The sequence below is a fragment of the Rattus norvegicus genome, chromosome 9 (assembly GCF_036323735.1).
Source record: "Rattus norvegicus strain BN/NHsdMcwi chromosome 9, GRCr8, whole genome shotgun sequence".
Lineage (NCBI taxonomy): Eukaryota > Metazoa > Chordata > Mammalia > Rodentia > Muridae > Rattus > Rattus norvegicus.
Genome location: NC_086027.1, coordinates 43,216,464 through 43,231,941, shown reverse-complemented (window position 1 = coordinate 43,231,941; position 15,478 = coordinate 43,216,464). Strand labels below are relative to the sequence as shown.

The 15,478-nt window shown below is 43.7% G+C and overlaps 1 protein-coding gene across 12 annotated transcripts in view; it reads left to right on the top strand.

Annotated features, from left to right (window-relative positions):
- Prim2 (DNA primase subunit 2) overlaps positions 1–15,478 on the top strand; it is a 212,133-nt gene that overhangs the window by 168,541 nt on the left and 28,114 nt on the right. The window lies entirely within an intron of this gene.

Genomic DNA, 15,478 nt, shown 5'->3' with positions numbered 1-15,478 from the left:
AGCAGTGAGGGAGAGGGGGATTCTCTTTCTTTAACATTTCGTTTAGGCTTCAGCACATTGGGTGGTGCCCATTCACACTGGACAGGGAAAGCTGCTTCACACAGCCAGTTAGAATACTCCAGATATATGCAGAAGTACCAGGCACTCCACAGTCCAGTTACAACACACATAGTCAGCCATCATGGGTACTCCTGCACTCCAGTATGCTCTCTCTGACTCCCCTGCGCCCCCACCCCCTACGTGCAGGCACACACACACACCCCTCTCCCCCCAGGATGCTCTCTGCATTGATGACCCGCCCCATGCTTTGGTTTGTGTTTTTAATCTATTACCTTACAAAGAATGAGTCATGTCTCTAAAAGAGCCCATTGTCCCCGTTGTCATCTCTAGTGCTGTGTCCTTTCCTACTCTGTTTCTCAGTTTTCCAGTAAGAAGCCAGTCCTTCTAGCTCCAGCCGTTTAGTCAGGAATCCTTCCTAAGTGACTCACCTTTACATTTCAGTCACCTGAAGGGGCATACTGGTGGCCATAGCCTTCACCACTGATGTCTTACCTGGTGATTTGGTAAATAGAATGGTCTTCCCAAAGCAATTATGCTAATGTTTGACTTCTTATTTTATCGGCCAGAGTTCATCTGTAACAAGCCTTCCCCAGGTCATCTTGAAGATTGATTTCCCCTGAGATGTGATTCACAGGGAACAGAATAGTTTTAAATCTCACTTTATAGATTGGGTTGGGGTCTCAAAAAGTTAGGTAAGTTGCCTGAAGTTGCAGGCCTCACGACAGGTCTAGAGAATCAAACCCAGTACTGACAAAATCGTGCTGTGGGTTTGAGAACCAGTGCTCAGTAACGTCTGGTTCATTGTCGATCTGTACTCCCAGAGTGAGAAGTAGTACCATTAATTGTTCCCGCTTCTGTCTCGATGAAGGAGGGTGTGCATAGTTTCATCTGACAAACTTTCTTGAGAATAATATGTTCAAACTCCTGCTCTATCACACGGCAGCTGCCTGCTGACTTTGGGCAAATTGCTTAATCTTACCACAGTCCAGCTCCCTCGTTTAGGACATGACGATTCTAATAGTACCTTCTTTAAAGGCTTACGGCCTGTGCCTTGCACACAGCAGATATTCAGTATCATTTTGTTTTCTGTAGTCAAACTGTCCCAGAGTTATACCTTTAACTCTATCAGCCATTTAATCCGAGCATTAGAAATATTGCAGGAGGGGTTGGGGATTTAGCTCAGTGGTAGAGCGCTTGCCTAGGAAGCGCAAGGCCCTGGGTTTGGTCCCCAGCTCCGAAAAAAAAGAACCAAAAAAAAAAAAAAAAAAGAAAGAAAGAAATATTGCAGGAATTGTCAGGAAAGTGACACGAGTCTCTTGACTGACGCAGAGGCCGATGGTTGGCCAGCCATTGAAGACACTAGTGTCTCAAGGTTTCAGGCTCTCCTGCAGGATAATTGAGTAAGTTTGCAGATCGGGCTTGAAAGGATGTACGGAAACTCAGTGTTTTCATTTCCCAGTGGTTGAGCCTTATCAAATGCAGAGGGTGATTGGATCTTCGTTCTTGTTTTCATTTTTGAATTTGAACAGTTCCTACCCCTGACAGTAGCAAAAGCTGTCAAGTGAGCTTCTGTCTGCTCAGCTGGACACAGAACACTTTACTCTGTACTAGGTAGAAAGCAGGATACCTTCTGCCTGTGCTGACTTCCTTCCCTCCCTCACCTGTTAGGGGCACAGAGGGCAGCACTTCATGTAGATTGCACTTCTGATCTCTCTGAGTTTTATTGGTGAGGGAGTTTTTGGACCGTATTCAGACCTGCTAAGTCAGGGTTGTTAGCATTGCTTGCCAGGAGTCAGGTACTTCCCACATGTGCTTTGCTGAAAAGTCTCACTGCTGGCACTTTGTGCTCTGCTTGTTCTGCTTCTGTCTGAAGCTGGGAGTGGAGGGTGTGTGAATGAGCGTTTGGATCTTGGAATTTTCCTCTTTGCTCCTTTGTCCTGATCTTACTCACTGCACGGCACTGGCAAAGCTTGTTACTGTGTTTTTCTTGAATTATCAACTATGTTTTGAGCCATGTTCCAAAGGGCAGCTGGTTTATAAATGATTCGTACCGTTTATAAACTTACTGAGAATTTGAAAGAACTTTGCACTTGGCCCTGAGAAGTGGAACACTTGCATTTTCTACTGCGTATGCTGGCATATAGGCGGCAGTGATGCCGTCTAGCATGCTGTGGTCCACATGGAGTCCGTCATGTGAGTTTGTCTTTACAAAGATCAACACAGGCTGTTCTTTATCAGTCTTATTGTTTATGTGGAATTATACTACCCAGACTACATACATTAACTTCAAGTTTGTTTTAGGAAAGATAATATTACTCATCTTAAACCACATTTTCAGTATTATTTCTTCACTATATGTCTTGGAATTCTGTATTTAACTAGTGAAACACCATTGTACAATTAAAAATGGAATAGAATAAAACTATTTTATTCAAACGTTTATATTTCAATAGGTTTATCTTTGTCCAGTAAAGGAGAGTGTATGTTCAATTCAGTTTCTGGGATATTAGGGAGATAGTGCGAGCAAAGAACCTGGGTACCAGTGAAGAGGGTCGAGCTCTGTATCTCCTCAGGGCCTTTGCAAAGGCATGTGTCCTGTCAATTCAGTCTTACTAGCAAAGCGTCAGTATAAGAACCTGGATCTAAAGCCAAAGGCCAGAACCAGCCCCTCACATCATCGTGGAAGCCCTGGAAAGCTGTACACACACCTTTTCCCACACACTAAAGGAGAGCGTGCCTTTCTTGTGTGTGAAGAGTTAAGTCAGCCTCCTGGCAGTGAGGTTCTTCCTAACCTGTGGGCTGCGGGTTTGCGCCTCCTTCAGAATGAGCCCCCTCGGCTCTGTGGGAGCATGGCAACAGCTGGTTGAGGTTGGCTTCTGTTCCTTCATGATCTTGGTCCCCTTAGCTTGGCTACACTGGTTTTCCCCGTGTCCTCATTTGTGTGTGTTGGCGGCCTCTTGTGAGGAGCAAGGATGTCCGCCAGGCACGAGGAGGGGCTGTTGGCTGTGCACAGGAGCTGTCTTCATTCGCTTTGAAAGTTAAATTAGTCAGTATGAGTGCATGCTCGAGACGAGAGAGGGAAGTCTCAGTGTTAACAGTTTGTGGAGAGTGTTGCTTGAGTTTCTTATTTAAGTTAATAGATAATTAAACATGAAAGATGCAAAGTATAATAGTGATTACTCTTGAAACCAAACTACTGATGAATAATGAAGTTTTCCAGGCCTAAAATTTATGTGTGGTGTTCTTTTCCTTTTTGCAAGTCAGACATTTTTGAAAATATAACTCGAATATAAATTTGTAAGAGTAAGTTGAATGGAAAAACCCTACATTTTAACATTCATATTTAATATGTAATCCCAAGGTGGATTCATCGGTCCTCAGCTCTCACATCCGCCCTCTTTGCGCTGGTTAACTCTTACTAACTCTTGAGGATGCGAAAGTGGGTTCTGTGCACATGAGGACTCGTCTTGTTAGTTAACTCGTCACAGCAGCTCTGAGCCACAGTGACACCTCTGAAGTAAGGCGGTAGAGACTTGTCTGGGGAGATACTAGGAATCGAAGCTAACTGGTGTGAAGGAGCTGCGTTACACACCTTGAACGAGCTCCCTGGTTTTATTCAGGGTGACAGTGAAGGCCTCGAGCCACCGTCTCAGCTGTGTGGTTGGATGTCACCCTGAAGGCGGTTCTTCCTGTCCCTCTGCGCACCTCTGCCTTTTACTTTGCACTCAGTTCATGAACTTGATTCCTTCTCCCGCTCCCCATCAGTAATCCCAGCTCGGTCTTGTTTTGCCAGTTCTGTAACACCTACACACAGCGGAGCCTGTCTTCTTGTAGGTAAGTTTTCTGTACAGACCCTATAGAATCTTTGGATGCTGAACATTGAAAAGATCGATTTTTAAGATTCCAGTAAGAGAGTTGGTGGCTTTGCAGCATGTCCTGAGATACTCAGAGAGGCTCCCGCTAGCCAGTCTGTGGGCCGCAGGCAGCTCGGGGCAAATCCACCATTGAGCACTTTGCAAGAATGAAATTAACCAGATGAGTAAAACTGAGATCTGTTTGGAAAAGATTTGTATTCCCGTGGTGTCTCTGAGCCACATATGCCCTTGTGGCCACATTTCATTACAGCCACCAAGCATACTCTTGGAAAGTCAAGTCTCACAGCACCTTATACATCATGGGAATACCGTAGTACCTGTTGGAAGAACAGCTTTGATTTTGTACCTGCACAAGGCAAATCTAATCTTAGAGCCAGACTACCCTTACTACAGCCACACTCATTACAAGTATTTCAGATCAACTTCTTTGATCTAGAAGGAAGCGATCGGTGATCCTAAATGGGAAGAACTGTAGGACTTGGAAATTTTCACTGGGTGCTGCTTCACTTGCACGTTCACATCTGGAATGCATTAATACAGTGTTCGGAAGTAACATTCTCAGGACCAGTGAGACAGCTTGGCAGCTAAAGGCTCCTGCTAACAAATTGACAATCTGAGATTGTTCCCCAGGACACAGGTAGACCTGCAAGTTATTCTCTGATGCACTGCATGCACTGCTGTGTGCGTGTGCACAACACACACATGCACACACACATGTACATACACACACGCGCGCACACGCACACATGTAATAAGGTATTTTAGCTAAGAGTTGCAGGTAGGTGCAGACTGTCTGAGACACACACAATTGAACTAGCTCCCTAGAGTGCAGATGTCACTTAGGTAACTTTATTCCTCAGAGCCCTTCTCCTATCCACGAGGTCGAACTGGGTTTACTGTATAGCATTAACATTTAAGCAAAATAAACGTAAAAGCATAAAAATAGGTAAAATGCTGCCCAGACACGTGAAGCGAATGACTTCCACCATCACAGCCTATCTATGCAGCTTCGCTGGATAGGCACAGGCTGAAACTGAACTCAGGGTGATGGTTCGCTAGCACCATTTCATGACTAATGAGGAGGGCATCCCCTGGTCATCAAGTTTTAGTGAGGGAAAAGTATGGTTTCCTTAGCTTAAAACAAGCAGATTTTTTTTATTATTTATTAAAATTTCCATCAAATTGATGCCATTTCAATATAAATAAATATATATTTTTGTATTGAATCTATGTATTGGCAGTTTACTCATAGAACTTTTTTGTTGTTGTAATGATAAAACAAGAATGAATGCCTGCATCTGATAGTTTCCCTGTAATGAGGTATGAAAAACTCACAAAATATGGGAGAGGTGTTTTCTCTTTAAAGCCTTTGGATCATGTCCCTTTAGAATGTCTATTGCTTCTGCCAAAAGATTTCTCTGCATAAACTTAGATATTATTGTACTACTGTTTTGAGTTTTAGGCTGGCAAAGTGAGAGGTGACACATACACTTTTTAAGTCACGATGGAGACAAGTGGGTGAGGTTGGTTAAGCAGTCACCCCATGCTGTCACCACACAGAACTAAACCAGCCGGAAGGCGGTCGCTTCTTCCTCCGTGAGAAACACAGGGAACCCAAAATATCATCACTAATTAGCCCCGCAGCTTTGAAGATTTAAGTCTGTAACCATATCCCAGATCCCTTCAGAACGTTGAGAATGCGCCTGGACTGTTCAAGTCTCCAAGGTAGAGCTGAGCTGTTGCGCTGGCTAATTCACGCATAACCTGTGGGCGGCGTCTCTGCCACCTGTCCTGCCTGTGTTAAAGTCTCCCCACTCTACCTCCGGGAAGACCCTTCTCCATGCGCTTTATCATCTGTGAATACTGCTTTGTACTTCTGAACAGAATTTTGAAATAAAAACATCCATCTTTTTTATTTTTGGCCTTCTTTTTCCAGCATCCCACATAATGCTCAACTGTCTTTTTGTTTAATTAATGGACAAGGTGCTGTCCGTGTTGAGCAGAAACCGAGGCGAAAAGGCGGATTAGAGACTCCCCAGGTGAAGGCAGTAGTGTTGAGCAGCGGCCAGAGTGAGGAGTTTGAAATGGCTCAGCTGAGGGATGGAGGTTCCGGTGCTGTGCATCTCATGGCGGGATTGAGGTGACTTCCTTTGCATACTGTGTTACCTTGCCCCCTTTCTCCAGGAGCTACACAGCCTGAGCAGGCACATGCATTTTGCAAGTGCATGGTACATGATGTTTTCATAGCAGAAAGGAGGAGAAGAGAATGGTTATACGAACCAGGAAAAGTTTGAGATCTGGCAATGCACTGTATGTTTATGTGCATACCTACTGAATGTAATTAGTGATTTTTAAATGACTTTTTTCACTGTGGAAAATAGTAGGCGAAGGAAACAGGGATGTCCTGCATTAAGGCCATAATACATTCACGCTGAGTTTAGCACAACTTGAACCCGAGTCCTGTAACTGGCAGTACTCATGCATAAACCGAGTCTGAGGAGCAAATGTTGTCGCTTGTGAATTGGGAGGGACTGAGAGAAGATAAATCCTTCAGTGTTTATCTAAACTGTCTCATGTAGCTGTCACCATTACTCAAGTTTCAGAAGTAATATTGTGGTTGTATTTCTTCAGAGACAAATTGATTTGGGGGTTATTAGCATTCAACAAATTACTCTTTAAAGCTGCACATCAAAATATTATTCCTGTAATTTTAAGAGTGCAGTGTTTCTCTTTATGGGTCTGCTCCTTCCTTCGTATGCTGCGCAGGCCGTCTGGAGCTGCGTTTGAATTTCAATGGGAGCTAATCTGCATATGAAGAGGCCTGCAGGCTTGTGATCCCTGGAGCTGTCACACAGAGCCCCAGTCTTAGATCTGCCGTTTTCCCCAGCCTTGCTTGTTGTTAGTCTCTCACCATTTAAATGATTCAATTTAAATTAATATAAAAATTCTTTCTTTAGGAACAGCTGTTTCTTTGAAACAGAATGGGAAATAATGTCTGTGAACGTTGGGTTTCTGACATAGCAATCTAAAAACCTACAACAGACATTTCTGCAGCAGAGTGGTAATTTGGAGCATTCTTACATGCTAGTATTTAAAGGTAATGTGCATGTGTGTGATCATTAGGAGAATTTTGCATAATAATATATTCAGATAAACTATTGGGGTAAAATTACAAGCAATTGATTTTTTTCTTTATGTCTCCAAGTGGGTTGTAGCTTAGAGAAACGGTGAAAACAGATATGTTAAGGGGAGGATTCCTTTACACAATTAAATACTATAGGAGAATGCTAATGCCTACATACATTCGTGTATCTCTACGTACAGAACAAATGAAGAGAATCCCGCACAAAACCGAACTTGGAGACTTCGTGAGATAATCATGTTACTCCAGTGTCTGAGCTTTAAAGTGGGGTCAGAACATGCGCTTGGAAAAGACTGTGTGTTATAATTCGAGTAACTGCTTTTAAGGTTTTTTTAAAAAATTAATTCTTTGAGAGTTTATTAGTATGCATTCTAAACATACTCACCAATCATATCTCCTTCCCTATCTACCCATCCCTCCCTCCCTCTAACTCTAACATCATCTCTTCTCTTCCTTCCCCAATAAGTCCAGTGTGTTTCCCAGCCAGCCTTGTGGTAGGGCCCACCATGGTGTGTAGTTAGCCCATCAGATGTTATAGGCCATGGTGTGTATGCAGTTAGCCCATCAGATGTTATAGGCCATGGTGTGTATGCAGTTAGCCCATCAGATGTTATAGGCCATGGTGTGTATGCAGTTAGCCCATCAGAGGTTATAGGCCATGGTGTGTATGCAGTTAGCCCATCAGAGGTTATAGGCCATGGTGTGTATGCAGTTAGCCCATCAGATGTTATAGGCCATGGTGTGTATGCAGTTAGCCCATCAGATGTTATAGGCCATGGTGTGTATGCAGTTAGCCCATCAGATGTTATAGGCCATGGTGTGTATGCAGTTAGCCCATCAGATGTTATAGGCCATGGTGTGTATGCAGTTAGCCCATCAGAGGTTATAGGCCATGGTGTGTATGCAGTTAGCCCATCAGATGTTATAGGCCATGGTGTGTAGTTAGCCCATCAGATGTTATAGGCCATGGTGTGTATGCAGTTAGCCCATCAGATGTTATAGGCCATGGTGTGTAGTTAGCCCATCAGATGTTATAGGCCATGGTGTGTATGCAGTTAGCCCATCAGAGGTCCTACGCTATGGTGTGTAATTAGCCCAACAGAGGTCATATCATTAACGGAAACTTAATCTCCCTTTACCTATCAATTATCAGTAATTCCTCAACTGCTGTTGGTGTTGTGTCCACTTTCCTTCTCCTATGTTGGAATTTTGTCTGGCTGGTGCTTCGAAAGGCCTTATATATGCTGTATAGTATGACGTAGAGTTGGTGTGAGTGTGTCTTTTGCGCACCTCTCCTTCTGGCTTTGGACTTCCTTGATGTTATCCACCACCTCTGACTCTTAGAACTTTTCTCTTCTCTCTTTAGCAAGAATCCCTGAGCTTTGAGGGAGGGCTGAGCACTCCACAGTCTTTGTAGGGCGGGGCCTCTCTATTAATTGTCGTCTACTTTAAGGAAAGGCTTCTCTGATGAGGGCTGAGAAAAGGCTCTCTCATCTGTTGATACAGAAATAAGTCATTATGGCTGTATGTCCATGTAGAAGAAGACTGCATCAGGTTCTCTCCTTGGCCTATGGCCAGAGTTCTTGTCTCCCTTCACAGTGGCTGGTATAGACTTCATCTCATGGAGCAACAGGCCTTTGATGCAATCAGAAAGTGGCTGGTTCTTCCTGTAACATTTGTGTCACTACAAACCAGCGAATGTACCTTGTCAGGACAGCGGTGGCTTGTGGGGTCACAGCTGGTTGTGAGATCGAGGCCTACTTTTCTGCAGTAGCATGTATAGCGCCCTCCAGCACCATGCACAGCAGCCAGTACAGATGAAGCCTTCAGTGAGTACAAGCTTGCCTGCTATCTCCCAAACTCTGTGACTCCAGCACACGGTCATTTTTCATTAATTAATTATTATTTCTTGTTGGTTTACATAAATTGTTTCATTATTTCAACAACTGGAAGTGGAAATACATGAAATTTGCCAATCGTATAGATTGATACAGTATAGTCTGGGTATAAGCCCATGGTCCCTGCCTGCTATGTATAGAGCTATTATGTGCCAGGTAGGTGCAAAGGACACAGAGTTTAACAAAATAGACAAGGCGGTATCTTGAAGGTGTTTAGGTCCTTGGGCGTCTGTCTCTCCTTAGCCCGGTCTTAGTGTGTCCTGATGCTAACTCTTCACCTCTTCTGAGACACTGAACAGAGCTCTCAGCCACAGCACAGCCCTAACCAAGTCCAGTATCATTCTACCCTGTGAGCAGAAGCCATTAGAGAGTGTATGTCTGTGCCTCAGTTGTCTCCCCCTTGCCCTTGGCTGGCCCTCTACCCCCCATGAGCCAGCCCATCAGTAAGGCAGTCACTTCTAGAGTACCAAATGGCCGTTATCTGTAGAATTTATAAATGTGGCATGGAGGCAGAATTTGATGGGAGTCTGAACACAACTAAGATGGATTTGTTCTATTTGGCACACTGGGCCGAGCTGTCGGCATCCTTCCCCACACATGGTAATCAGTTGAGCTTTGGACAGGGAATTGCGCAGACTGGCAGCTCAGAGAGCACAATCATGCCTAGATATAGGCTTGGTGTGATGGTGGCTCTTAGTGCTGTAGTGCGGCACTCACATGTTTGTGGCTGCCAGTTGATAAAAGCTTAGCACGTATAATTGTACAAGTTTATAATACTTGATGATGATAAGTGATTATATTTACATGTTTCCTATACTGTCTTATCCCTAGTTCCCAGTTTCAGGATCAAACCCAGGACCCTGTGCATGCTGGATAAGCACTCTACCACTGAGCTACATCTTCAGCCTTAGGCTTTACTTTTTATGATAACTTTTGAGTGTTCTCATATTTGTATTTTTAGCACTGGACCTATAGCCCAGGAGTAATGTCCTTGCCCAGCATGTCCAAGGCCCTGGGATCGAGCCCTAGCACTGAACAGAAAGAAACTCCAAACTGTAAAGTCACAATATTATGCCAGTAGGAGCCCCATATGTTACCTGTCTCTGAGTTGTGTCAAGAGACCACAGTGATTGGCCATTCTGTGTACACTACTATGTAGACACTCTCATTTCAGACTAAAGTACACTTCTCAGAAAGTATATCCATCGTTAACGACACATGTCTATACTTCAGAGATACTCTGAGAAGAGTAAGTGAGAAGTGGTATGAAATATCATTTTACTATTTATCATCTAATTTGTGTCTCGTGTGTGTGTGTGTGTGTGTGTGTGTGTGTGTGTGTGTGTGTAGTTTTCTTTATGAAAGCACTATTGATCACAGTGTCCGAGCTTGTATTCAGGAGATAGTTTGCTGTTCCCAAGCTGTTCTTTGGGCAAGTTCACCTTCGACTAACTCACTACTGACATTTTAATTTTACATTAAATCTCTAGGAATGACTGAGAGATTTGTTACAGTGTCCAGGGCACCTGTGACATGAAATAATGGTTTCCTTTCAACATGAGTAGGATGGTAAAATTGAAGGAAAAGAGGCATTTTTCCCCCATTTCATGTCTCCCGTGTGTAGATGCTTTGAAAGAATAGCATAGCGCCATAAATCTAGTGTCTTAATGAGAAACCACGCTGTTGCTGTGAGGAGCAAACAGATAACCTGAAGCCAGACAGTGAGATTTACATAGCTCTCCCCTGGTAGAGCCGTCTTCCTGCTTTGCAGAGAACACAGTTTGTCAATAATTTGTTATGTGTGGTTACGAGAAGCAGCCACGTTGTTTTTGGGCTCTGATTCAGAGCCTTCATCATGATCTGCAAGGTGGTTACCTGTCCTGTAACACTCCACCAGAAGGGGAGGGAGACGCATGCGTCTCCCCTTCCAAGTCCTTCCTCTGGTGTGTGATAAGCTGCCCCTTTGTAGCGAGTCTGTCTGTGTGTTGGTTTACATAAGAACACGATATACTGCCCTAACTACACTAACACAGCTCTGAACAGATACTCTTAGGTGTATTTGAATCCTGTAATTGCATATTTACACCCACTGACTTTAGTGAACTCTGTTACTCGGCCTCGCCCCTCTCATTGGGAAGAACTGCAGTGTTAGGATTTGTATGCTGCGCAAGGCAGGCTGTCGCTTACAGCGACCTTACGCAAACACAGATGGACATGGTCCTTATAGCTGTAAGGCAGAAATCTGTTTCTGTTTCCTGATAATACAGAGTGAAGTGAGCAGACAAATTAAAATAGGGATAGTCTCCGGAGAATGTGGACAGAAGCAAGACATGGGTAAAAGGAAGCAGGATGATGGTTACCAGCAGAGCCTGAGTATGCTTACTTTTGGGGAATGTTTGTAAGTCACTATTGCTTTATCCCTGAGGAGAGATTCTAATCATCTCCATTTGTGTGCTCTCAGGGAAGAGCTGGCAGGGCAGTGGGCTGTGGTTCCTACTCAGCCCACAGTCACAAGGTCAACAGCTCACCACTCTGGGGCATGTCTGGCCATGTGCTGACATTTGGTAAGGTGGGCCTATTAAGTGTGCTTTTCATTTTCAGCCATTTAAGTTTATGATAAGTTTATTGAAACAACCTACATAGGTGTCTGTGCTCAGAATCTTAGGAATCAAGAGTGCTTCTGTCATGCACCAGAGGACTGTTGCCCACACCTTCGTGTGGATGGAGTCAAAGGGTCGGCGTGAACTGTTGGGTTGGCCAAGGGTGGCTGTCAGACCTGAGCTGGGGCACCCTAATGTTGCTAAATTAGAGGCTCATCTGGACAGTAAAGCAATATAAACCACTGTTCTTGAGGAGCTACTAGAACAGAGAGAATGAGGCCCAGCGTCAGACACAGTGACTTACAGCCAAAGAATAAGTGGAGTCATTGGATGCAAAGTTAAGGGAAAGAAAGCCTGGGATCCCAGTAGCTCTGATGTTTGCTGGACGACTTATGAGCCTTAGGGGAGAATGAGCGGCAACTCTGCCACAGCGATGGGCCCTGTGCTTGCTTAGTGCAGATGGGGCCTAGACCTGCCCTGTTCACCAAGCCTTTGAGTTTATTGCCCATCGGCACAATTATTTTTAAGCTAAAAAACCCCATTTTATTATTATTATCTATGAAATACTTTTTAGTGTTATGCTTAGTAATTTCACATGAAGATTTGCTCAAGAACCCTTTACTTCAGCTTCCTGGAATATGCATTTTATTTGAAGAAGCTTGGAAATAAAGTGTAACCTTTCATAGGCATTTTATCCTGACTGTTAGATTCACATCTCCTTTGGAGATGACTGGTTAAGTGTCCTCCGTGGCTTCTTAGGACTTAGCAAGTATTGCCCAGGTGTCATGAAGGAACACTTGTCGGGCTCTGTGACCCACTTACACCTTCTGATAACTTTGTTTTGAAAGCTTGTGAGCTTACCGAGTAGTGAAAGCAGGGCATAGTGTAAGATTCTCCTCTGGTTACAGAAAGACTTTGATGGTCTGCCATTTGTCACGGTCTGATATTCATTTCAGAAACTTAGTTGCTGTTCTCATAGTTCTCGCCCAAGTTATTACTTTATGTGAGGCATTTAATTTACATTCCTTCTCTATAAAGTTAGGCTTTACCTAATACTGTGTCATTGAATATTCCTCTAATCAAACATATTATCAAAGGTACATTTTATCTTTGCTTGACCAGTGGGTTATGGGCATCACCTAATAAAGGAATTAGAAAAGCACCAACCATCACACACTAGAAATATTTAATGGGAGCATTGATGAGATGACCCACTTTCAAATACTGTAGTAGACCAAGGGGTCCTTGGATGTGCAGTGAGTCCATTTTCTTGCACACTGGTGTAGAGCTGGATAGCCCAGAAGCAACTGTTCACCTCAGTACAGGGTACAGGATACGAGATACACCCGGGTGAGTATAGTGGAAATCATATACACGGTGAAGAGAAACATCCTAAGGAAGTGTAGGTATGCACAGGCAAATGCCCAGGAGCTGTGGAAGAGACTGCCTTTAGCTTTGACCTCCAAGATGAGGTATCAAAGAAAGAGAGAAGTTACAGCCTAAAGTAATGTCATTGGAACCTACAGTTCTTAAATATTTTATCATTGAGTAAATGCAGTGCCTTAGTTAGGGTTTTACTGCTGTGAACAGACACCGTGACATCTCTTTTAAGGACAACATTTAATTGGGGCTGGCTTACAGGTTCAGAGGTTCCGTCCACTGTCATCAAGGCAGGAGCATGGCAGCATCCAGACAGGCATGGTGCAGGAGGAGCTGAGAGTTCTACATCTTCATCAAGACTGGGTTCTAGACAGCTGGGGTGATGGTCTTAAAGCCCATGCCTACAGTGACACATCTACTCAATAAGCCCACATCTCCAAATAGTGCCACTCCTTTGGCCAGACATATTCAAACCATGACATATGCAGTATTGTAGAAAGAACTTGGGTATTGACATCAAACTTTGCCTTTCAAGTCTGCTGATTATTTAGTGTTTGTATTGTGTCCCCTTGCTTCTCCTCCTTGAACCGCCGTGTCCCTCTTGTGTACCACCATAGGGAGACTGATTATCTGAACTATTTTTTTAAAAGCACCCAGCAGCATGCCGGGTGGTGCCTAAGTGCCTTTCAATGAATTTTAAGTCCCCTCTTTCCTCATTCACTGAAAGTTCCTTGCATCCTGTTAGTGTGTTTTATGAAATAGCAGAGGGAAATACAGAGGACAGCATTAATTATTTGAAGAGGCATTTCCTGTGCAGAGCAAGTCAGGATGTAGGACTGAAGTACAGCTCAGGAGGAGGGCAGAGACGTTAAACAGGCTCCCACCCAGTACAGTCTCCGAAATCAAACTCAGGAGGGCAGATGGAGGATTCTTTTCTGCAATAGATTAACCTTATCATCTCACATAGGCAGCTGGCTCTCCATAGCGTTGCACTCTCACATCTTTAGACTCAGTGAACCTCAGATTGAAGTATTCAGAACAAAATCTTTTCATTGCTGTCATTCCCAACGACAGTGTAACAACTATTCCATCATTGAGAGTGTGTTACTTGTTAAAATGTGATCATTTAAAGTAGGTAAGAGGCTGTAATAAGTTGGATACAAATATTGCACACAGTTTGTAAGCTGTTGGACATTGGCTTATAGATTCTCACATCCGTGGGATTGCTGGGAAGAATTCCGTTAGATGCCAGAGACTGGGGGTTGATTATAACCTTAGTGTCTCCTCCCTGAGAAAGTTCGTATTGTCGTTTTTTCAAGAAGTTGGTCCTGTGTGTGTGTGTGTGTGTGTGTGTGTGTGTGTGTGTATTTGTGTCATAAAAACCCAGGAGATACACAGATTTTGGAGGCCAGCTCTGGCAGTGTGTTCCTTATCCGAGGAAGAGATGTGGGAATGGCAAGCAGTGTAAAGCAGGCACACACTTGCACACACTTGGTGGAGGAAGCAATGTTCCAACAACTTTATTTTTTCTCTTAGTCCTTACATACTTTAATGAAATGCCCCATGGGGGGGGGGGGCTACATTACAATCACTTCTTAATCCTGAGTTTCAGTGACATGTAATGGATGTAATGGTTACAAGTTTCACATTTTTAAAAACAAGTTAGTCTTCAACCCCACATCTGATCAGTCAGCTTCTCGTGTGCCTTCTCTCTGTGATGCTTCTGTGTCCTAAAGTAGCAGCTTTTCTATTACAGATTAGCAGAATCAGAGGAAGCCAAATTTTTTTTTAGGAGCCAGTTTCTCTTGTACTGGGAGGTTTGTGGTTACAAGAAAGGAGATAGACACGTTATTTTAACGTCACAAATTTCTTATTCACCCAACACAGTCTACCGTCTGTGTATCGTTATATCGTTTCATAGTAGAGCACATATATGGTCAACTAGAGCACTGTAGGTCAGAGATCTTCGACTTTTCTTGAGACAACAGAAAAAGAAGGATCTATTCATGTTCAGTCTGCTGGCTGCACGACACTAAGTCCTCAAGGCACACCACACCTCACCAGCAAATTTATATAAACAGCTAGGAAAATCAGATTCTACAGTAGGCACAGGAGCAAAGTCTTAACTGTGGACCCCAATACCCACTTACTATCTTTGGTCCTTAGCCTGTCCCCTGTGGGTGAAACTCAGGAGCCTTGCAGCCATGCTCGCCCTGTTCTTGTTCTCAGGCCTTAGCAGGCCTTTACTAGGTAACTAAGGACCTGCTTCTCATCATTGTGTTCTGCCCAGGATGTCTGCCTCAGGGCAGCTGGCAAAGCACTCTGACCTGATTTAATTAATTGTGAATAAAAAGCACCTTGACCCCATCCTTTTAACTAAAGATACTTTTAAATTTTTCTTAGAAATCTTCGACTAGATCATTAATCTATCTCAGTGGCATTGGCTTTGAGAAATCACTACTGTCGCTATGCATTGTGGTTGCTTTGCCCAGTGGGGAAGTAGAAACCTCCCAAGGATATTCA